The 23,241-nt window shown below is 42.3% G+C and overlaps 1 pseudogene; it reads left to right on the top strand.

Annotated features, from left to right (window-relative positions):
- The first annotated feature begins 22,880 nt into the window (after positions 1-22,880).
- Positions 22,881-22,998, top strand: LOC126103039 (5S ribosomal RNA; annotated as a pseudogene).
- Positions 22,999-23,241: the final 243 nt, after the last annotated feature.

The raw sequence follows: 23,241 nt of genomic DNA, 5'->3' as shown, positions 1-23,241 counted from the left end.
GAGCACTATGGGACTTAACTTCTGAGGTCATCAGTCCCCTAGAACTTAGAACTACTTAAACCTAACTAACCTAAGGACATGTCCATTATAATTATCCGGGCTGTTATGCCGTGGTCGGTTGATGAATTCTATGGTGAATCCCAACGTTTCGTCTCCGACTGCGGGAGACATCTTCAAGGGGGTCCGTAGCTTGATGGAAGGTCCAACACACACACTGGCTCGCTACTGACTGCCGCTAAATTCCGTGTCCGCGCGCCCCCGCGCCGCGGCGTGACGTCACGTGTTTTGAAAACGTCAGTGCAATTGGCCGCTGTCCGTCGCCGTCGATCGCCGTTACCATCACCCAGTAGTGGACGAGTGGTACACATCTTCTTTAACACCGGCATCCATATACCGTTTAATTTGACGCCCTCCTCCTTTCGGTTGAAATTATTTGGGTGTTTAGCGATTTCGATTGCCTCCCTGTAGAGCCTTTCGTAGTATCCGCTCGTGGCCGCTAGTACTTGCGTCTCCTCGAAACGAATATTGTGGTTCCCTGGCTGGAAAGCATGCTCCGCAACAGCTGATCGTTCCGTTTCCCCTCTTCTACAATTTCCCTTGTGCTCTTCCAAACGTGTAGAAACAGTTCTTTTGGTGGTACCGACATAAACATCACCACAGCTGCATTGGATCCTATACACTCCAGATTTTTCCAATGGTTTGCGAGCGTCCTTGGCAGGCCTAAGGTATTCCTGTATCTTCCTGGTGGGTATTCCTAAGGAGAGGAGAAACGGAACGATCAGCTGTTGCGGAGCATGCTTTCCAGCCAGGGAACCACAATATTCGTTTCGAGGAGACGCAAGTACTAGCGGCCACGAGCGGATACTACGAAAGGCTCTACAGGGAGGCAATCGAAATCGCTAAACACCCAAATAATTTCAACCGAAAGGAGGAGGGCGTCAAATTAAACGGTATATGGATGCCGGTGTTAAAGAAGATGTGTACCACTCGTCCACTACTGGGTGATGGTAACGGCGATCGACGGCGACGGACAGCGGCCAATTGCACTGACGTTTTCAAAACACGTGACGTCACGCCGCGGCGCGGGGGCGCGCGGACGCGGAATTTAGCGGCAGTCAGTAGCGAGCCAGTGTGTGTGTTGGACCTTCCATCAAGCTACGGACCCCCTTGAAGATGTCTCCCGCAGTCGGAGACGAAACGTTGGGATTCACCATAGAATTCATCAACCGACCACGGCATAACAGCCCGGATAATTATAATGGACATGATATTTCCGGCCGTGAAAGTTTACATTTTAGTAACCTAAGGACATCACACACATCCATGCCCGAGGCAGGATTCGAACCTGCGACCGTAGCGGTCTCGCGGTTCCAGACTGACTAGACATGAGAAAAACATACGATTATAAGCATTAAAATCTTAGTTGACTTTGTAAAGTACAACGATGATTCTAATACGTTATATCATTGGCATAGGTATTCGCTAAAAAATATAAGTGGAACTACCAGTTTCCTCTATTTTTTCGAGTTTTTGCATAAACGTCTTCGCAGATGAGATAAGTTTCTAGTTACTCAGTGGTTTGCAGCACGTCCCACCTCGCTGAATCTCGCTAAAGTTTGGGGTTTCTTGTGATATATCTCTAGAGATTATACTATGAAAGTGATTGGTGGCATACTGCTATGTGGCTGGTATCGAGAACTATCGCGTAAATGCTATGATATTCTGGCAAACCATATGAAAATACATATGCTCTTGTAATCCTAGAGTCTGGAGATGGCTGTAGAAACCATGGCAGCAAACAAGCAAGTAGGTTGGGGCCACAAACAGAACACCTTTGTGCTGCGGCAACCAGCCCAGCCTTTTTACACCCATTCAGATTGTGACCACGTCTGCTGAGGGCACTCTGATTGTGTATCAGGCAAGCGTGTGCAGGGGTAGTTGAGACGTGGCTGTTGGCCATGGTGAATGACCGACCGACCTCTAAGGAATTATATAGTGGTGCAAAGACTATATCTGGTGCTTTTTTTTTGGGATCTGCCTGTCTTCGTGGTATATGCACGAGTGTCTGGTGATCGATACCGATATGCAGGATGCAGAAGTGATGATTTTGTATGGTGTGTAGGATATGAGTTGTGTTTACTACATCGCTATGGTATGTGGCGATATAGACCGGTTGCAGATTGGTGTCACGCTGAAAAATTCAAGCTTTCCTCGGCAGTAGCAGAACAGTGTAATTGAGGAAGCGTCTTTCGTGATAGTTTCCATACTTCATGATCTGTAATTGACAGTACAATATGACTGCTGTACGATATTTTTCGATCTGTACAAAATAGTTTTGCTGCTGAAAGTCTCGTAATTTGTCTGTCTATAGGAAATGGGGGACAGTGCTCCCACACCGGCAGCAGCAGCAGTTTGGCAGGTAAATTCAGTAAGAACCAATCAGAGTGCTCAATTCGCAAGACGTTCTATGACATCAGAGGGTCACAAGGCATCCTTTGTGTGGTGCATAGGAGCTTCTACAGACTGGTGCAAAAAAGATGGTGGCAAGGTACCTATGGGAAGATCTGTAATGTCTGAGAGTCATGTGGTGTCTTCTGTGTCCGAGTGTTCAGAGACAAGACCAAGCAGACCAGCCTCCTCTTGTTTGGACAGGCAAGATCCTGTCCCTCACCTGTCAATGGGGCTTTAGAGCACCTGCAGACCAGCATCTGTAGGACATCGAAAATTCACCGAAAATTACAGCCACTTTCCTCATTTGTAGGATAGTGCTTCGAATTCTGTTTGTGTAATTATTCTGATTTTCCTGTCTGTACTTGGACATCACAGTGTGATTCGAGAAGTGAGGAAAATAACGTCCCTGACTACAGGAGAAAATATAAACTAAGCCCACTCACCCCTTCAGAAAAGTGACAAACACCACAGCAGCAGTAGTACTCAGAAATTTTATCTCTCTCGCTCTGGTAATGCCTTCAAACAACCAGCCAGAACTCTAAAAGTGGTGACATACATACATATTAATACTTGTTCCACAGATCATGAATATGACATTTTGTAATGATGCAGAATGTGTCATTTTAACATAAGTTTTCTTTATGCAAAATAATTAATTTTTTACTGTTACTACTTCATGTCTAAAAATTCATCTCCTGAGTAAAAGGAGTTGTCATTCAGAAATCCTTTTAATTTGTTTTTAAATGTTGGTTGGCTATGTGTGATACTTTTAATGCTATCAGGCAAATGATCACAGATTTCTGTGGCAGCATAATTCACCCCTTTCTGTGCCGAATAGTGAAGAATATCCTTTCTTCTAGTGTTGTAGCTATGCACTTCGCTGTAATTTGTGAATATGGATGGATTATTAATAACAAATTTCGTAAGTGAATATACGTATTAAGAAGGTACTGCGCATATCCTGAGTTCCTTAAATAAATGTCTGCAAGGTGATCTTGTGTGGGCTTCAGCTATTATTCTGATTACATGCTTTTGTGCAATGAATACTTATTCTCTTAATGATGAACTACCTCAAAATATGATGCCATTTAAAAACAGTAAATGAAAATAGACATAGTAGGCTAATTTACTGACATATTTATCACCAAAACTTGCAATAGCTCTAACAGCATAAGTAGCTGAACCTAACCGTTTCAGCAGATCATCTATGTGTTTCTTCCAGTTCAATTTCTCATCAATGCACACACCCAGAACTTTGGACATTCTGCCTTATCAACAAACTTATATTCATAGTCAATATTTATCAGTGGTGTTATGCCATTTACAGTACCGAATTGTATATACTGTGTTTTCTCAAAATTCATTGAGAGTCCATTTGCAGAGAACCACTTAATAATTTTCTAAAAGACATTATTTACAATACTGTCCGTTTATTCTTGTTTTTTGGGTGTGATTACCATACTTGTATCATCAGCAAAAAGAACTAGCTTTGCATCTTCATGCATATAGAGTGGAAAGTTATTAATATATATATATATATATATATTGAACAATAATGGATCCTGCAGAACACCATTCTTGATACCTGCCCGTTTAGAAGACTCTGCTGATTTTTGCAGACTATTTGTACTGTTAATTTCAACCTTCTGCAATCTTCCAGTTAAATATGAATATGTTAAATAATGTTAAATAATCTTCCAGTTAAATATGAATATGAATGAGTTAAATATGAATTAAACCATTTGTGCACTGTCGCACTCATAACACAACACTTAAGCTTATCTAGAAGGATTGCATAATTCATGCAGTTAAAGCCTTCGAGAGATCACAAAATATCCCAGCGAGTGATGTTCAGTTATACCTTTCTGAAACCCAAATTGACATTTTGTTAATATTTCATGTTTACAAATATGTGATACTACTCTTGAATACATCACTTTTTCAAGAATTTTGGACAAAGCTGTCAGAAGTGAGATTGCGTGGTAATTGTTAGCAGCAAACCTCTCCCCTTTTTTATGCAATGGTTTAACAATAGTGTATTTCAGTCTATCTGGAAAAATGTCTTGTTTCAGTGAGCTACTGCATATGCAGCTGAGAATCTTACTTATTTGTAGAGAACAAGCTTTTAGTACACTGGAGGAAATGCCATCAATTCCACGTGAGCTTTTACTTATGAGTGAATTTATTATTTTCCTAATTTCAGTAGGAGAGATAGAATTTCAATTTTATTAAGTTGCATAGGTATTGCCTCTTCCATATACTGCCCTGCATCTTCTAATGAATAGCTGGATCCTATTTTCTCCACAACAGCAGGTTATTAAAAATGTTTTATACTTCTGACTTCTTGTTAATAAACCTTTCATTGAGTTTGACAGAACTACAGTCATCGTGTGCTCTCAGTTGCTCTATATCCCTCTTAACAATATTCCAAGTTGTTTTAATTTTATTATCCGATGTGCTAACCTCAAACATAATACACATACTTCTGGGCTTTTTAATGACTTTTCTTAATATAATGCAGTACTTTTTATAATGTTTCACTGTCTCTGGATCATTACTACTCCTAGCTATAAGATGCATTTCCCTTTTCTGTTTACAAGATATTTTTATCCCTTTAGTAAGCCATGGCTTTTTAGATGGTTTCTTACAATTATATTTCACTGTTTTCTTGGGGAAACTGTTTTAAAATATACTCACAAAGGTGTCATAAAATAGGTTAAATTTTAAATTAGCATGAGGTCCCCTACACAGTTCCTCCCAGTTTAACTGGTGCAAGCTTTCCCTAAAATTTGCAACTGTTAAATCGTTAATTGAAAGCATTATTTTGGAGGGCTGTTTTGAATTACTATATGGCGCTATGTCATATACTGTAACTATCTGTGCATCTTGATCAGACAGACCGTTCTTATCTGATTAAATTTATCTTGGTCTATAAAAACACTGTCAGTTTGCTACTTCCCTATACCACCTGAGTATTAAAATCAATAATTGATGTCAAATTGAAAGAACCAAGTAATAATACTTCAAGGTCAAGCTTTCTATCAGACTCTTTCAGAAAATCTACATTGCAATCCCCACAAACAATAATTTGCTTCCATCTGTTAGCCGTGTTTTTCAAAAATAGCTGAAAATTTCCCAATGGGCACCTATTCATAGCTACAATTCTAAAAGTACCGATATTTAGTTTAAGCTCACATGCACATGCTTCTATACGTTGCTCTACACAAAATTTTTTTGTTTCCACATTTTTCACACTATGGCATATTTTAACATATATGGCAACTCCTCGTCTTCCATAGTGTCTCTACTTACAAGTGCCAAAACCTTATACCCACCTACATTTACCACTTCGATACCTGTGACTAGTACAGCTATTCCACCTTCAGTTTCTAAATCTTCTACACAAACAAGAAGCTCATCTGCTTTGTTTTTTAATCCCCTGATATTCTGATGCAATACACTAACATTAATTTTCACTGTGTTTTTATGAGGATCTTGTGACGTACTAACATTATTTTTCATTGTCCCGTTATGAGAATCTTGTGCTATTTTAACATCTCTAGTATATGCCTGTCTGAGCTTCTCATTAAGCTTCGTTTCAATCAATTTTGGATGACTGGACACTGATCTAAGCCTAAAAAAGAGACACTCTCATAAGTTTCAATGCCCCCTTTAAAGATTTTGCTATCAGCCCAGCTAATTTACCCTTCCTTTTCCTACTAAGATGCAAGCCATGTCTTGTGAAGTCACACCTATCAATACCATCAACAGCAATCAAACTTATACTTGACATAGTAGCTGCCTGAAGCAGCTGATCGAGCCGCATATTGACTCTCCTGACAGAGCTGTTCAACTGGGGCTGATGATACCGCATTAAAGCAGGAACCAAGCCAACATTTGTATGATTCGTAGCAGAATGTTGTAGCCCTGATCCCTATGAACAATGTTTCCCACTCCACACACTACCACAACATGATCTTACTTTGTAAAATCGTTGCACAATGATTCTACATCCTCTATCATTTGGCTAAGACATGCACTTGTGACCTTGTACCAATCACCTATTTTTTCCTGAAAAATCTAGCCCACATCTCTTCCTTGGCTGTTACCTAACAACAGAACTTTCCTCCTACTTTCTACTTTTTTTTAAACAGTTGTTCACCTAGTGAAAGCCTGTTGAGTGCTGACTACACTTACATCTACTTGAGCCTCTTCCTTAGTTGACTGAGGTAGCAAGGAGAATTTCCTGCCACTTTTCCCTGGACTATCTTGGTTTACATCATGGATAATGAAACTGTCAGATACTGTTCTCCTTCTGTGGCCCCTGTTCCTTGCTACCGCTTCCCACCTGTCTTCACTCTTCTCTCCCCTTAACCTCATCAGTTCCTCCCTAGCACTATCCAGTTCAGCCTTAAGGGCTCTAATCTTCCCTTTCTGTACAGCTATTTTCGTATCCCTAGAACATACTCTGAAACACCATGGAAGAGACCCATTTACGTCCCCAATTCCAATGCCACTACATTTCCCTAATGTAACCATCTGTCATAAGAGCTGCACAGAATCCCAAAACTGACTTTCCTACGGCAGCTCAAACACTTCTCGCTCATGATCTTTTAAAATACTTTTACAAAATTCATCTAGGCAATAACAGTAATATTCTATTAATCACAGATCACAAGAGTCACTAAAGTTATGTAGAACACTAATATACATGAATATTATCAATATAGTAACGTAATGCACTTAAACAAACATTAAAAATCAAAACTTGTATACCCCGAAAAATTAGGACTCAGATCGCGTATGAGCGTATACACTTTACACTTTGTGAAAGGAAATAAAAGATAGAACCTAAAAGCATTAATTTCCCGAGTAGATGCGGCGCCATGATATCAATGTGATGTTGCCACATCTATGGCCATCATCTTGGATCCTCCATATTGAATAAATTTGGCTACAATGCACAGTGTGGTGGCACCCCTGTTGCCCTAATACTATGTGTAATGAAAACAATCTAAATTCTTCTCGTAATATTTAAGCAAATATAGCCTCCTGTTTAGAATACAAGGATATTTACTTCGACTTCCAAATACTGTCATTTTGGCGTGTAAAGTCAGATATTGCGGTTGATATCGGTTTCGGGATCTGTTTTCCACAAAGGCGTATGAAGTGTCTCAAGGGGATTTCACAAGTGTGCAGTGATCTTTTTTGAGTTCATGTTCGAGTGTGGAGGTACACATCACGAAACTAAAGTAAACGACTGTAAAGTGATCTTTTTGAAACTGTATTTAGAGACGTATTCAGTTGTATTTTGTAACTCCTGAAACATGCCATGCTCAAAGACATGGGAAGTGCGAAGTGTCTCTGGGTGGTTTCACAATTGAAGCGCAATAAAATGTGTATCTACATCAACAATTGTTTAAAATTCTTGCGTCATGTACAAAGCACATTCTCTGTCTCTTTTTGTAGTGGTACATTTAGTTCCTGTGACATCTTCAAGTTATGTATGTGACAGTATTCTGGTCATTGCTTCAACACCAGATTTAATAACTCCTGAAGCAGTTCGTGTTCAATGACAAAGAGTGTCTGTGCGCCTGGGATGGGAAGGAGGAAGGCTGTGGGTATTTCCAACGCTACAGGGAGTATTTAGCACGTTGCCGCCCCTGTGGCTAGTGCGTGGCTGTTCTGTGAGCCCTGAACGTGGTCTCTCTTCAAGCGGATGCGGAGACTCTGGTGTGAATGTCTTACCTCTTGTACTTTGGAAAACTGACTGGACTTTTTTAGAATGATCTGCAGTTACAGCACACACACTATCATCAGTATGAATTGCGAGGTTTAACGTAGTCCCATTCTGCTAAATCCACTTTATTTGATTAAACGTATTCGTCTTCTTCTAACATTTACCAAATATCATTACTTTCCAGACATCATGCATGTGGCTATGGACACAGTCCTCAGCTGCATGATTTCAACTAATATACCCATTAAATTCCTCCTTCTCCTACATAGTACACACAGCAAACAATTACGTCTGTTCTCTCAGTCCAGCAGCTAGACACAGACTGGGCGAATTTCCTGCCATTTTTCCCTGGACCATGATCTTGATTTACGCCATGGAAGGGGAAGTAAGAGAACCGACAGTGCCGTCTGTTGGTGGTGTTGTGAACTAGATGGACTCCAGACCTTAAGGGGAACACACTGGATGGAGCTACTGTCTGTGACAATTCAAACTGTTTAAATAAGCAATGCATACAAAATAAGGACTTATGTCCTTCCCATCCAGCAGTCCAGCACATATTGGGTCCTTTTCCAGATGGGAGAGGGGAGTGGATGGGAGGAGAGATGTAGAGGGGGAAGGGGAGCAGAGGGGGTGGGTTTGGGTTATTGGAGGTAGCCCGATTGACATATTTTCCAGCCAAAATTTGAAATTTCCGCAATGATATCAATGTGACGTTGCCACATCTATGGCCATCATCTTGGATCCTCCATATTGAATAAATTTGGCTACAATGCACAGTGTGGTGACACCTCTGTTGCCCTACTACTAACATGCTTCCTGCAAATCATAAAAGAAGGGAAGGTGATGTTTCAAATGAAGTGAAAATGAATTCATTTTTGAATTACTTAGCAGCTCCAGGTTTTCAAAGGTGTATACCTCCGTGACTTTGGAATTCACCAGACAATTGTGCCGTTCACATTTTCATATGTTCATCATCCTGTTTTCTCATAGCATAAATCTTATATTTTACAATTTTATGAAAAGGATAGTTGCTGCTTATCACATAGTGCAGATGCTGAGTCGCAGATAGGCACAAGAAAAAGACTGTTGGAAAGTGAATTTTCAGCCAACAAGGCTTCATCGAAAATAAACAACATAAACACACACACATGACCACAGAGACTGTTGTCTTGATGTGTGTGTGTGTGTGTGTGAGTGTGTGTGTGTGTGTTTTGCATTTGCGTGCGCGCGCGCGCGTGTGTGTGTGTGTGTGTGTGTGTGTGTGTGTGTGTGTGTTTGTGTGTGTGTGTGTGTGTGTGTATGCTATCTATTTTCGTCGAAGGCCTTCTTGGCCGAAAGCTGACTTCTCTAGTCTTTTTGTTGTGCCGATCTGCGACTCAGTATCTATAGTTTTCGTAATATTATTACATTCCATCCTGTATTTTCCATTTTGAAATCTCATATTTTGTTATATTAGAAATAAGTAATCGGATCAGAAAAATTAATAAGCAGTCTATTAGAAACTTAGCGATCTGTTTCTTGCACCGAAGGTGTACAGCCAACCGCTTAAGTACTACTTGATGCGCAAGTAAACCATTATGCACCATTTTTTACCATAATTATCTCGTGTAAGAAAACTCTGACAGATTTCCGGTTTGGAGTAAATGAAAATATGATATATTCTTAAGATTTCCTTCATGTAATGTGTCCACCTAATTTCAATAACGAAAAAAACGTTAAAATTTCGGTACCGTCAACAGAAATGATTTTGGTAAACTGTCCTTAATCGTCTTTATAATTTGTTGCTGCGCATAAAATTAAATCGAACAGTATTGCAACTCTTCCAGAACACATTCAAACAAATCCCATATTTGTACATTGAATAGTTTGCCTGTTTCAGCGAGCTGAATGAAATGTAAGATACACGTACATTGTGTGCTAGATGCGACACACGAAACATACCGAGAACCTTCTCAAAAAGGAAAGGAGAATATGCAGTTTCGTCAAAAACTGACATTTTGAGCTCATGGCTGTGTACAAAATGTAGGTTGACTATTATACAGAAGATTACAGCAACCAGCCACTTTTTACAATGCTATTTACTTATTTAAACAGCGCCTTTATCTGTTTCGAACCGACAGGTTCATCTTCAGTCGGCCAGTTCACGTTTTACATTAGATTTCGCCTTTTGTTTAATCCCTGACGAAATTTCCTTTGGGTGGTGGTGTCCTACAACCAAAACAAGATGTAAGACAACGCCTTTTTAACTGTAATTGTGCCTCACAACGATTTCAAGTGATGTGAACAAATTATTTTTATTATTATTGTAGGGGAGATGATTCGGTTACTTACGAATCCGTGCCATTATGTTCCAGTACAGGCTGCTTATCATCTTGAAGCGAAAACTGAATAATGCACTTTCTTGTGTATAAATATGTACGTAATGTGAAGCATCTCTCACACACTAAAAAGTTTCATCACATTGAGGTACGTATACAAAGACGGCGATATTACCACCATAACAATGCCAAAGGCATACACTCTCAGAGATATTTCATTATGTGCATGTATGTGACAGCAGAAATTTACAAATTGCTAATCTTACATTACTTACTATTTATATTGAAAAGAGGGCTGATTAAAGTTAAGATAAACAAATAAAGCAGTCAGTTATAAAGTGTTACTGGAATGATATTGCCACGTAGAAGAAGGTGTAATTAGATGAATGACGAACACTAACTTCACTTAACGAAGGTTTTTATTCAGCACTTGCACATACAAGAGCGCGGAGCAAACTGCCTCGGGCTAGAACACATACAGTGTATATACAGCTACAGAACATTCCAGTAAAATGATTCTTGACATTTGTGGATACTTCTAGAGTGAACTAGAACCGAAATAGAAATAAAAATTGTACAGTCCAGGTGAGTTTTGAACTCACGACCCTCCATGCAACACATGCAACAATTTTTTTTAATCTCATTTTGTTCTATATTGTTCGTTGACTTTGTTCGTGGCGGACGTCCGATGACACTCGTTCAGATTGTTCGTTGATCCGTTCACTTCGGGTTTTTTTTTAATTTTATTTTATTTTACAGAGGGTAGCTAAACACTCTGACCGAACACGCTGAGCTACCGTGCTGGCGTTTTAGTATCATAACCAATGCACCACGGAGCTACTCAGCTTCTTCTATGACATTACTCCCTCCTTAAGAGAACAGCGTCTCGGTGTTACGCCCTCCTAGTCCGGGAACGAGTCATCGGTCCTGCATACTCCGACTGCTGATGACTGATTCTCGCCCTGGCGGTGATCTTCTTAGAACTTCTTTTGCCGCTACGCTCTTCGTAAACTTTCCCTTTGTTGCCTGTCGCTGGAGATTCGAATTTACCCTGGGCTGCAGGATCCTTATAGGGCTACATTCGAAGGACGTGGACTGTATCTCTGATCTTTCGTCGTCTTGTGTCCGGGTCCAAATCTTCAACTTCATAAGCAATATCAGACAACTGTCTTACAACCTTATAAAGTCCAACGTAGCGCCTGAGGAGCTTCTTAGAAAGACCACCCTTCCGAACAGGAGTGAAGATACAGACGAGGTCACCAGGCTGGTAGACAACAGGGCGGTGGCTCGCGTCATGCTTTCGGCGATTGTTTTCTTGAGCCTGCAGCGTGCGGAGTCGAGCTAACTGCCGAGCTTCCTCAGCTCTGGTTAACACCTGGCCGATGTAGTCGTTGTCCACGTCATCAGGATGTAACGGAAACACAGTGTCCTTCGTCGTGGTCGCCTCACGCCCATGCACCAGGAAAAATGGCGTAAATCCTGTGGTGTCTTCTTTGGAGGTGTTGTAGGCAAACGTCACGAAAGGTAGCACCTCATCCCAGTTGCTCTGCTCAAAGTTGAGGAACATTGATAGCATGTCAGCCAAGGTCTTACTAAGGCATTCAGTAAGCCCGTTAGTTTGTGGATGGTAGGCAGTCGTCGTGTGATGAGTAATGCTGCACCGACGGTTTATCTCTGTCACAAGATTCGATTGAAAAACTTTCCCTCAATTCGTAATTAACGACCTTGGGGCACCGTGTTTTAATACAATGTCTTCCACGATGAACTTGGCTACCTCGGATGCTTCGGCTGTTTTGACGGCTTCTGTAATGGCATAGCGTGTCAGATAATAAGTGCAAACAATAATCCATCTATTGCCACTAGCAGACGTTGGAAATCGTCCGAGGAGGTCAATCCCAACACGCTGGAAAGGCGTTTCGGCTGGTGGAATTGGTATGAGTCGGCCAGGTGGTTTCTGAGGAGTTCTTTCTCCTCTGACACTCTCTGACAGTGCGACACATAGTGACGGGCACTCCTAAATAAACCTGGCCAGAAAATTCTCTTGGGGATTCTATCGTATGTCTTAATAAATCCTAAATGTCTGGCCTCAGGTGTGTCATGGAATTTCTGTAGAATGTTTAAGCGCATGTGTTTAGGAATCGCTGGTAGCCACCTCTTTCCAAACGGATCAAAGTTTTTCTTGCAAAGTAATCCATTAAATACCTTAAATTGTCCTTTCACATCCTCTGACCGATTTAAGGAAAGCATAATTTGAGATGTCTTGGCGTCTTTCTTCTGCTCAGCAGAGAGATCCTGGCGTGCAGCGAGACAGTCACTATCTTCGTCAAAGTCTTAATGGTCTTGCACAGGGTTTCTTGAGAGACAGTCGGCATCTTGGTGCTTTTTCCACTTTTGTACACTATGGTAATGTCATACTCTTGAAGACGTAGCACCCACCTGGCGAGTTGTCCTGTTGGATCCCTGTCAACCAACAAAGTGAATGATGGTCTGTAACAACTGTGAATGGCCTTCCATAGAGATAATGTCGAAATTTGCACATGGCCCAGATCACAGCAAGACATTCTCTTTCTGTAGTTGAGTAGTTTCTCCCAGCTTTTGTAAGTGTCCTAGAAGCATAGGCTATAACCTTCTCTTTCCCATCCGAAATTTGCACCAGAACAGTACCAATTCCATGCCCGCTGGCATCTGTGTGTAGTCCTGTAGGTGCTCTCTCATCAAACAGACCAAGTACAGGGTCAGTCGTCAGAGCTTTTCGCAGCACATCGAGAGAATCTTGTTGAGCACCACCCCAGATAAATTTAGCATCGGCTTTTAACAACTCTTGTAGTAGCCTGGCTTTGATACAAAAGTCTTTGATAAAACGACGGTAATCCGAGGAAGCTTCACCATCTCTAATACTTTTACGAAAAGGAAATTCCTTTATAGATCTCACCTTTTCTGGGTCTGGTCGCACACCTTCGTTTGACACAATGTGTCCAAGTATTTTGATTTTGTTTGCTCCAAAGACACACTTTCTTGGATTACGTTTCAGTCCGCCTTGTTGGAGACACTTAAGATTGGCCCTCATATATTCTTTTTCTATATTCATTAATATATGTTCATCAAATGTCTCTGAGAACACTATAATGTCATCTAAATAACAAAGACACATCGTCCACTTCAGGGGCCTTAGAAGATTATCCATAATCCGTTCAAAAGTTGCTGGTGCATTACACAAACCAAATGGCATTACCTTAAACTCATACAGGCCCTCAGGGGTGATGAATACAAGTTTCTTCACGATTAGCCTCATCGACTTCGATTTGCCAGTATCTCGAGTACATGTCCATCGTTGAGAAAAACTTTGCCCTCTTCAGACAATCTAGTGTATCGTTAATTCGTGGAAGAGGGTAAATGTCGTTTTTAGTTATCTCATTAAGCTCCCTGTAATCAACACAAAAGCGCCAATTGCCATCCTTCTTCCTGGCGAGGACCACTGGTGACGACCATGGGCTCTGCGAAGGCTGAATGATGCCATTCTTCATCATTTTGTATACCTCGTCGCTAATTATTCGACGTTCCGTAGCTGACACACGGTATGCTCTCTGGCTTACTGGTTGATGGTCTCCAGTGCTAATCCGGTGCTTCACCGTCGATTTGTCTAATTTGCTCTTCACCTCTGGATTGGAGCATTCAGAGAACACTTGAAGAAAGGCAAGTAGCTTCTTCTGTTGTTCCTTAGTGAGATCTGGTGATAGTCGAGCTAGAAGATCTTGTCTCGTAGTGATAGCGCTATTTCGCGCACAGACTTGGCATGGGAGGTTTCTATGACCTTCAGCTGTTCGGCAATTAAAGGCTCAGCATTTGCTACGCACATGCGTCTTGGAAGGATCTGCGGTTCTCGGCGACAGTTAAGTATCCACAATTCACCGAATCCATTCTTAAACAGGACGACAGAGGCTGGGATGACCATGTTATTCTTCAGTGGTATGCTTCTATTACATTTCACTACAAGATGCATGGGTTGATGCATGGCATGACACGCGACAGTTAACTTTCTGGCACTGATTGCAGGAATGATCACTTCATCCAGCACACAGTCTCCACACACTCAGATGCGCATCTTCCTGTCCACAGTATTTCACCTCGTCTAGCATAATCTTCAAGCGACCACAATCTATAATTGCCCGAGATGCTTTCAAAAAGTCCCATCCGAGAATGACGTCATGACTACACTCTTGTAAGACGATGAATTCTAAGGGCTGTGTACGGCAACTTATACCCACACGAATGGTACTTCTTCCTGTAGTTTTTACATATTTCCCATTAGCCACCTTCAGCACAGATGTTTTGCTGTCGACGAATACGGTTTTCTGCAACTGGCGACGGTACTTCTCCGAAATGACTGAATATGATGCTCCAGAGTCCACAAGAGCTTGGGCTGGTCGGCCATCCATGAGGATATCGGCGGAGGTTCCTATCAGTTTTGTAGTGATCGACGGCGGAGGATTTTTCTCTTCGGGGGCCTCACCTCCAAGGAAGGTCGCACCCTTTAGTTTTTCAGGTTCCGGCGGCTAGGTGATCGGCTGGAGCTTCTAAACGGCGATGGAGACCTTGATCGGCGTGTTGGGGAGCGTCCTCTCCAGCGACTAGCTTGCGGCGATGGTGACCTGCGTAGTCCTGCGCTAACATGTTCTTGTTCATCTTCGTCGTCCCGGAGTTGTCGTCGGCTAAGATCGGTCTGCTGTCTTCTGGCGCGGGCGTCAACAAATATCCGCCGCCTTTCTCGACAATAGCGCAACACATGGGCCGGTCGTGCGCAGTGGAAACATACTGGTTGGCTATCCTGGGTCCTCCAGGCGTCAGTCTTCCTTGGTGCCCAAACAGGTTCCTCTTGTGGCATTGTACGAACGTGGCTCCACCTGGGTCTCGACTTTTTCACCGTTTTAAATGGAAATGAAGGACGAGAGATTGGGTTCAATGACTGTTCCACTTCCTCCCTTATGACCTCTTGAAGCATCTCGGTTTTTTGCTCGCTGTGCAATCCAAGTGCCTTCTGAACTTCCTCTCTCATTACCCGACGAAGAACACTTGTGAAATCAGTTGCTTCCTCCATCACAGAAATCGATACGACGTTTGGAAGCCGTTCAAACTTCTTGGGTGTAATTCTTTTTTGATGCATTGTCTCGATATACTGGCACCGTTTTGTGAAGTCATCTGCTGTAGAAACCTCCTCAGCAACACCCTACATGAGATGTGCAAACTTATCTTTCTCCTTCTTCTAGGATCCACACAGCTCCAAGACGTCTTGAATGTAGGATGCTGTAGTTTCTCCTGGATGCTGTGCCCTGCACTTTAATTTTCCTTCAGCCTTGCACTTCTGTCGTTGTCTGTCGCCGAAATACTTGCGCAGTTCCGCCTGGAATACTTCCAAGTTTGTGAACTTCTCCTCGTTGTTCTCATACCACTGCTTGGCAGTGCCCTCCAAGTAGAAAAATACGTCAACCAAACACACGGTGTCATCCCATCATTTAAATTTGGCTATACGCTCATATACCTTCAGTCACTTGTTTGGATCTTGGCCATCGTCACCAGAGAACCCGGAAGGATGTCTCACGTGGTGGCGCACAGTTGCTGTCATCGTAACGTCCTCTTCTTTTATCTCCGATAGATTGCGATCTGTTGAATATGGCTCGGACTCTTGTTTCTTGCCACGTAGACAGCGGCTCTGTCGTGGCCTGATGGGAGCCACTGCGTCGTCGATAATGTTAGCTATCATAAGTTCCAATACCCAGCGTCTCCATCAGAATAATGTCATGTAGAGGAAGGTGTAATTAGATGAATGACGAACACTAACTTCACTTAATGAAGGTTTATTCAGTACTTGCACATACAAGAGCGCTGAGCGAACTACTTCTAGCCAGAACACATACAGTATATATACAGCTACATAACATTCCAGTACAATGATTCTTGACATCTGTGGATACTTCTAGAATGTAGTCGAACCGAATAGAGAAATTAAAATTGTACAGTCCAGGTGAGTTTTGAATTCACGACCCTCTATGCAACAATTTATTATCATAACCACTACACCAAGGAGCTACTCAGCTTCTTCTGCGACAATATTACATAAATATTGTGGTATACATTGGAACAAAAGTAAATGATAAGGGATATTTCATAAATCACCTAGAACAGACATTTTTTTAAGCTAACAGTCACATCAACAGCAAAACCATCTACTACAAAAGATATGTTGACGATACAATTATACTTTTTGATGGCACCAACGAGGAAATAGACACTTTAGCAACAAATTCGAGTAGCATGCACAAAAACATTAAACTCACCATTGAACATGATACCAACAACAGCATCAATTTCCTAGATGTAAAAATCACCGACAAAAACCATAAACATCATTTTGAGATTGATAGAAAACCAACATCCACTGCCATATGTATCAACAACTCGTCTTGCCATCCATACCAACATAAGATGGCATATTTTAGATCCACTCTGAACCACCTATACAAAATTCCACTTGAACAAGTTAAAAAAGAAAAAGGAATCAGTATCATTAAAACCATAGCCTCAAACAATGATTACAGCCATCTCATGATAGACAAACTATCACAAAAAATCCCAAACGCACCAGCCAACAATGCTGCACAACAGGTAACGATGCAACGTAGACAAAACAGTAGAAAACAGCAGAAAATATATTGCACTACATATTTAAAAACACAAACATTAAAATAAGTTTCCAGACAATCAACAAACTCCAGCAGTTAGCAGTTCGCAACTTAAAGAATAACAGCCCCTTATATAAAAAATCTGGCATATATAAACTCAGCTGTCAAAGTTGCCCCTCTTACTATAAAGGACAAACTGGAAGAAGCATTGAGACACAGTTCGAAGACTTGTAGATGCCATACGTTTGAACAACATTTCAAAACCCGCATTTGCCATGCACACAACTACTAACAGTCATGGAATAAAGAGCATTGAAGACCATGTACAAGTATTGTACCATGCTGAGAAAGGTAGCCTTATGAACTTGCTTGAGGAGTTTGAAATATTTGTACATAACAGCAAATCAGCACAAAATCTCCTCACTGAACAAACCGAGCTCGCCAATGGAGACTTTTTTCAAAATTCATTCATCTACTTTCGATTTTGAAGCATAAAAAACAATGAAATGTCCACTGTTGTAATATTTATATATGCACAACCATCTCAGCCCATTTATTGTGCTTTCATAGTATGCCATAATATGTCCATAGTTGTAATATTTATTTATGTTCATCTGGCCTTATCATTTACTTTCGTTCCAATGTATAACATTATATTTGTGTAATATCACTCCGGTAACACTTTATAACTGACTGCTTTATATGTTTATCTTAATTTTAATCAGATCTCTTTCAATGTAAATAGTAAGTAATGTAACATTAGTAGTTTGTAAATTTCTACTGTCACATACATGTACATAATGAAATATCTCTGAGAGTGAAAATCTTTGGCGTTGTTATGGTTGTAATATCGCCATCTTTATATACATACCTCCATATGATGAAAATTCTTAGTGTGTGAGTGGTGCTTTACATTACGTGCATATTTATACACAAAAAGTGCATTACACAGTTTTCGCTGCTGCAGGATGATAAGCAGCCTGTACTAGAACATAATAGCGCGGATTCTTCTTCGAAAGTAACCGAAAAACCTTCACTACAATAATAATAATTTGTTTGCATCAAACACAACTGTTGTGAGGCACAATTACAGTTAAAAAGACGTTGTCTTACATCTTGTTTTGGTTATAGGGCACCACCATCCCTAGGAAAATTTCGTCAGTTGGGGAAACAGAAGGCGAAATCCAATGTAAAACGTGAACTAGCCGTCTGAAGATGAACCTGTCGGTTCGAAACCGGCAACGGCGCTGATTAAATTAATAAACAGCGTTGTAAAAAGTGGCTGGTTGCTGTAATCTTCTATGTAAGAATCAGCCTGTATAGAGGAGAACACACTTCAAACTTTTTATTCATACAAAATTGGGAACTTTCTCGAAAAATTATTTTTTGCTCTGAGAATATTTACAATGGTTCCTTTCTTTTATTTGTGCATCCCAATTTCTAAAAATGGTTCAAATGGCTCTGAGCACTATGGGACTTAACTTCTGAGGTCATCAGTCCCCTAGAACATAGAGCTACTTAAGCCTAACTAACCTAAGGACATCACACACATCCATGCCCGAGGCAGGATTCGAACCTGCGACCGTAGCGGTCGCGCAGTTCCAGACTGTAGCGCCTAGAACCGCTCGGCCACTCCGGCCGGCTCCCAATTTCTGTGTCATTTGAAGTGAACAGTTGCTCCTAACAGATTAATGGGGGAGATCTCTTGTCGTCGCTGGATCCTCGTGACATTGCCTGGGTGTGGTTCTGGCAGGTGGCTGGTGACGCGGAACTGCTGTGTGACTGCCAGGACCAGCTGCACTACGCGCTGCTGGAGGCGATGACGCGGCACGCGGCTACCATGGACAACATCTGCCATGCGCACGCCATTGCTTGCCTGCTGGTCATAGAGGTGCCCAGCCCCATCGCCGCCATCAATGTGGCGCACCTCGCTGTTGCCGTGCAGGTCAGTACCAGCCAGCTCTGTACAAGTATTGGAGCATCGACAAATGATCTGCTCGTATAGCTTAACAGTACACAGCACACTAGCTAGTAAGACAGACAAGTGAGCCAGACCTGGTTGGAATCCACACGAACCATTTGTGTCGCAGTTCCTGCACAGGATACATTGGACGATGTGCAGTGATGCATTTTTGTCCAAAGCGCTGGGAGAGTTCATTCGGTTTACCAGAAGGGGAGGTCACATCAGTCCACTGTCATCTAAGGTTCAGCACACGTCTAGTGATCACACTGCAATACGCAGCATTGCATCGCAGTCTCGAAGCACTGTAGTCACAGGAAGAGTTCTGCACAGCCAGGCACGAGAGATTATGTACAGAGGAATTAAATTTATGCAGGAAGAGGCGAAAGAGATGATAAAAATTCTATTATAAATATCCTAGAAAGAGTTTAGGCTGCTACTGGTGTTTTGCTTTAAATAATTAGAAGAGTAAATTCCCTCCTAATCACCTGTGTGCTTTGGTAGTTCAGCTTTGGAATATCTGCATGTTAATCTAATTTGTTGGATGTAGTTCTTGCGTTCTCCTCTGTGTCCACAGTAGAGTTTCACAGCTGTATCAGTTGCCCTTGTTTGTTTGTGTAGTGTAGTTTTCCACAGTTTTTAATGTAGATAGGGCTGTGATGGCTGTCTGCAGATGCAAGCCAAGTTTGAGACTCTTCACTCTCATCTCCAGGCAGTGATGGCCTCGGTTACATAGCTTGAAGCTGCAGTGGATGGGCATCACTGTTGTGGGCCAGCAGTGTGGATCCAATGAATGCCCAGCATGTCTGAGTCTGCTGATCAGCCTGCACCAGTGACCAGCACAGTTACTGCTCTCACTGAGATTGACCACTCACTCGTGGTCGAGTGGGAGGTCACCTCGGTGCATGGCAAGTGATGAAATATTTCCCAGGGGGCTGCATGTAAGGCCTCCCCAGTTAGTCTGAAAAACAGGTACTAGATGCTGTCTGTGTCTGACACTGTCCCTCAGCTAGATGCAATCATTTGTCCTGTTTCAGAGGTAACCTCTCAGCATGCAAGGTCCAGGCAGCCACAGATAGTGGAATTATTGGTAGTTGCGAGCTTCAATGTTAGGCGCGTTATGGCGCCCCTTAGGGACATGGCTACCAAGGAGGGGAAGAAATCCAATGTGCATTCTGCATGCATACTGGGTGCAGTCTTTCCAGATGTGGAAAAAACCCTTCCAGATGCCATGAAGAGCACAGCGTGCAGCCAACTGCAGGTGGTCGGCCACATCGATACCCATGATGTGTGTCGCTTTGAATCAGAACAGATTCTCTCTGGTTTTAAGTGGCTAACGGAAGTGGTAAATGGTGCCAGTCTTTCCTGCAACGTGAGTGGGGAGCTCACTATTGCATAGCCGACAGGACTGATAGTGGATCTTTGGTACAGAGCCGAGTGGAGGGTCTGAATCACAGGATCAGACGGTCCTGTGACTGTGGAGGCTGCAGATCGCCTGTCTTGCGCCATAGGATGGTGGGCTTTCAGGTTCCGCTGAATAGGTCAGCAGTCCGCTACACACGGGATCCATTACATACAGGAGATGGCTAAATGGGTAGCAGCAGCTGTTCACCATGGACTGGGCGGTTTTTTAGGTTAGAGTGTCTCGGCGAAATACAAAGAGATCTTCAGTCTTAAAGGGTGCAGGTCGAACATAGGAAGAACGTAGATACAGCAACCATCGGAATAACAGTTGCAAATATTCATAGCTGTGCTGGGAAAGTACCAGAGCTACAAGCGCTAATAGACAGCACTGATACTCAAATTGTTATAGGCACTGAAGGCAGGCTAAAGTCGGAAATAAGTTCAGCCGTAATTTTTGCAGAGAACCTAATGGTGCTCCGAAAGAGTAAGCTAAACACAGTTGGTGGTGGCGTGTTTGTTGCTGTCAGAAGTAATTTAACTTGTAGCGAAATAAATCTAAGTAGTTCCTGTGAGTTAGTATGGGCAGGTCGTTCTTGGCAACCGGAATAAAATAATAACTCAATCCTTTTACCAACCTCCCAACAACAATTGCTGAAAGGTTCAAAGAAAACTTTAGTTTAGTTTCAAACATGTTGTAAGGTGGCTATAATTTCGCACCTTACAAGCACTCATCTACATACCTTGCCGTGATTTAAAACCAGCATTAGGTATTGTTTGATAGGTTGTACATCATATATACGAATATTTAAAGAAGACCGACATTGTCACGTACACCTTGTAAATAGTTGCTAGCCCTTACTGCATGAAAGGTGATGGATTGTCTTTACTATCAAATTGGAGTAATGAATGATTGCCTATACCAGCAGAGGTTGGAACGCCAGTGGAAATGAAAAGGCAGGCGTAACTCAGGCCCTGGGTGGAAAAGCCCGCACAGGTATGTTAGTCCTGCTAAAAACAGGAAGTAGCCCTAGACGGATGGTCGGGGCACGTGAGCATTGAAGCGCAATAGAGTGGCAGCTGTCCGGTCGTGTAGCTAGGCCGGATGGAGAACCGGAAACTCTGAAAATCTTAGACACAGCAGAGAGGACCAAGGAAGTGTTACCTCGGAAATCACGCAGGCTGGGTTATTTCCGAGGATTTTTACTCGACGATGACAAAAGTCTAAAATATGGTTGGTCGGTATTCGGAAGAATCTGTAGAGAGGGTTAATATTCCGTGGTTTCGAGAATATGATTCGGCTTCTGTAGTTATGAGGGAGGGGAGCCTAACTTGCCTGGGAAGCTAGCGGTGGAGAGAAAGAGGTCTTCCGTTTTGAGCACCCGTGTTTGACGGTCGCTCAGTATCAGCTTTTATTGGTACAGACGGACTTGCTGTCTTTGCTCGCAGGAGATTATAAAGTTAGGACAGTTAGTTAGAACAGTTAGGCACTGTATTGTTGCGAACTTATACGATTCTGGACTTCGCCTCCGGGTGGGAAGTCGTCGTCGAGTATGCTGCGTTCAGTGATTGAGAGCACTTCTTCTTTTTGTACTCACATTGAGACTTTATCTGAATTCTGTCCTTGTGGCTGGGGCTTCGCGTTTCTTGTCTGTAGAACACGGAGAGGAGAAGACAGTATTAGATTATACTACTCAGAGGACCGCCTTCTGCCACCCTAGTGTTAGAAAGAGTTTTTTATTATGTGGCTGGAGTTCTTCCATCGTCCCACACATGTACGAGAACCATCACTCCGATGCACCTGACGCAGTACATACAGTGATATTGCTAACTGCTTCAGCCTATTACGGCTATAAAGCTAAACAGCTGTGATCACGCAAGTTGTATTTCCACTGAGGTTGCACACCACTGTAGATCGTCTTTGAAAGTATTGTCTTCTAGTGTTCGATACACAGATGACGTCAGTCATCTCGTGTTATTTATATTAGGTCGCGCAGCCATAAAAAAAAGGGGGCAGATTTGGACAAGCTGATCAATAATATTAGTTGGGAAATTCATTTTTATCTCTTTGTGTCCATTGGACATTGATATGTAAACATTTGTAACATATAAAGAGATTTTAGTCTACAATAAATGTATAAGCAGAAACAACATTTATCATTTTGTAGTTACTAGTTCCCTTAACTATTCATTTATGTTTATGCTGTAATTTAGATGTTAAAGAGCAAGAAAGAGGAAATAACATCACAATTAAGGGATCCTAAGATCTGCTTCAGGCAGTAGTCAGACAGGGCCAAATCTTGATTTTTGCGTTCAGTACTTTCCGTTGCAAAGGCAACGGCCTTACCGCAGTGGATACACCGGTTCCTGTCAGATCACCGAAGTTAAGCGCAGTCGGACGTGGCCGGCACTTGGATGGGTGACCATCCGGGCCACCATGCGCTGTTGTCATTCTTCGGGGTGCACTCAGCCTCGTGATGCCAATTGAGGAGCTACTCGACCGAATAGTAGCGGCTCTGGTCAAAGAAAACCATCGTAACGAGTGGGAGAGCGGTGTGCTGACCACATGCCCCTTCTATCAGCATCATTATCTGAGGATGACACGGCGGTCGGTTGGTCCCGACGGGCCACTTGTGGCCCGCAGACGGAATGCTGCTTTTCCGTTGCGCGCATTCATTTTTACACCCTCCTGCT

Source organism: Schistocerca cancellata, chromosome 1, assembly GCF_023864275.1.
Source record: "Schistocerca cancellata isolate TAMUIC-IGC-003103 chromosome 1, iqSchCanc2.1, whole genome shotgun sequence".
Lineage (NCBI taxonomy): Eukaryota > Metazoa > Arthropoda > Insecta > Orthoptera > Acrididae > Schistocerca > Schistocerca cancellata.
This window is presented reverse-complemented; position numbering and strand designations above follow the sequence as displayed.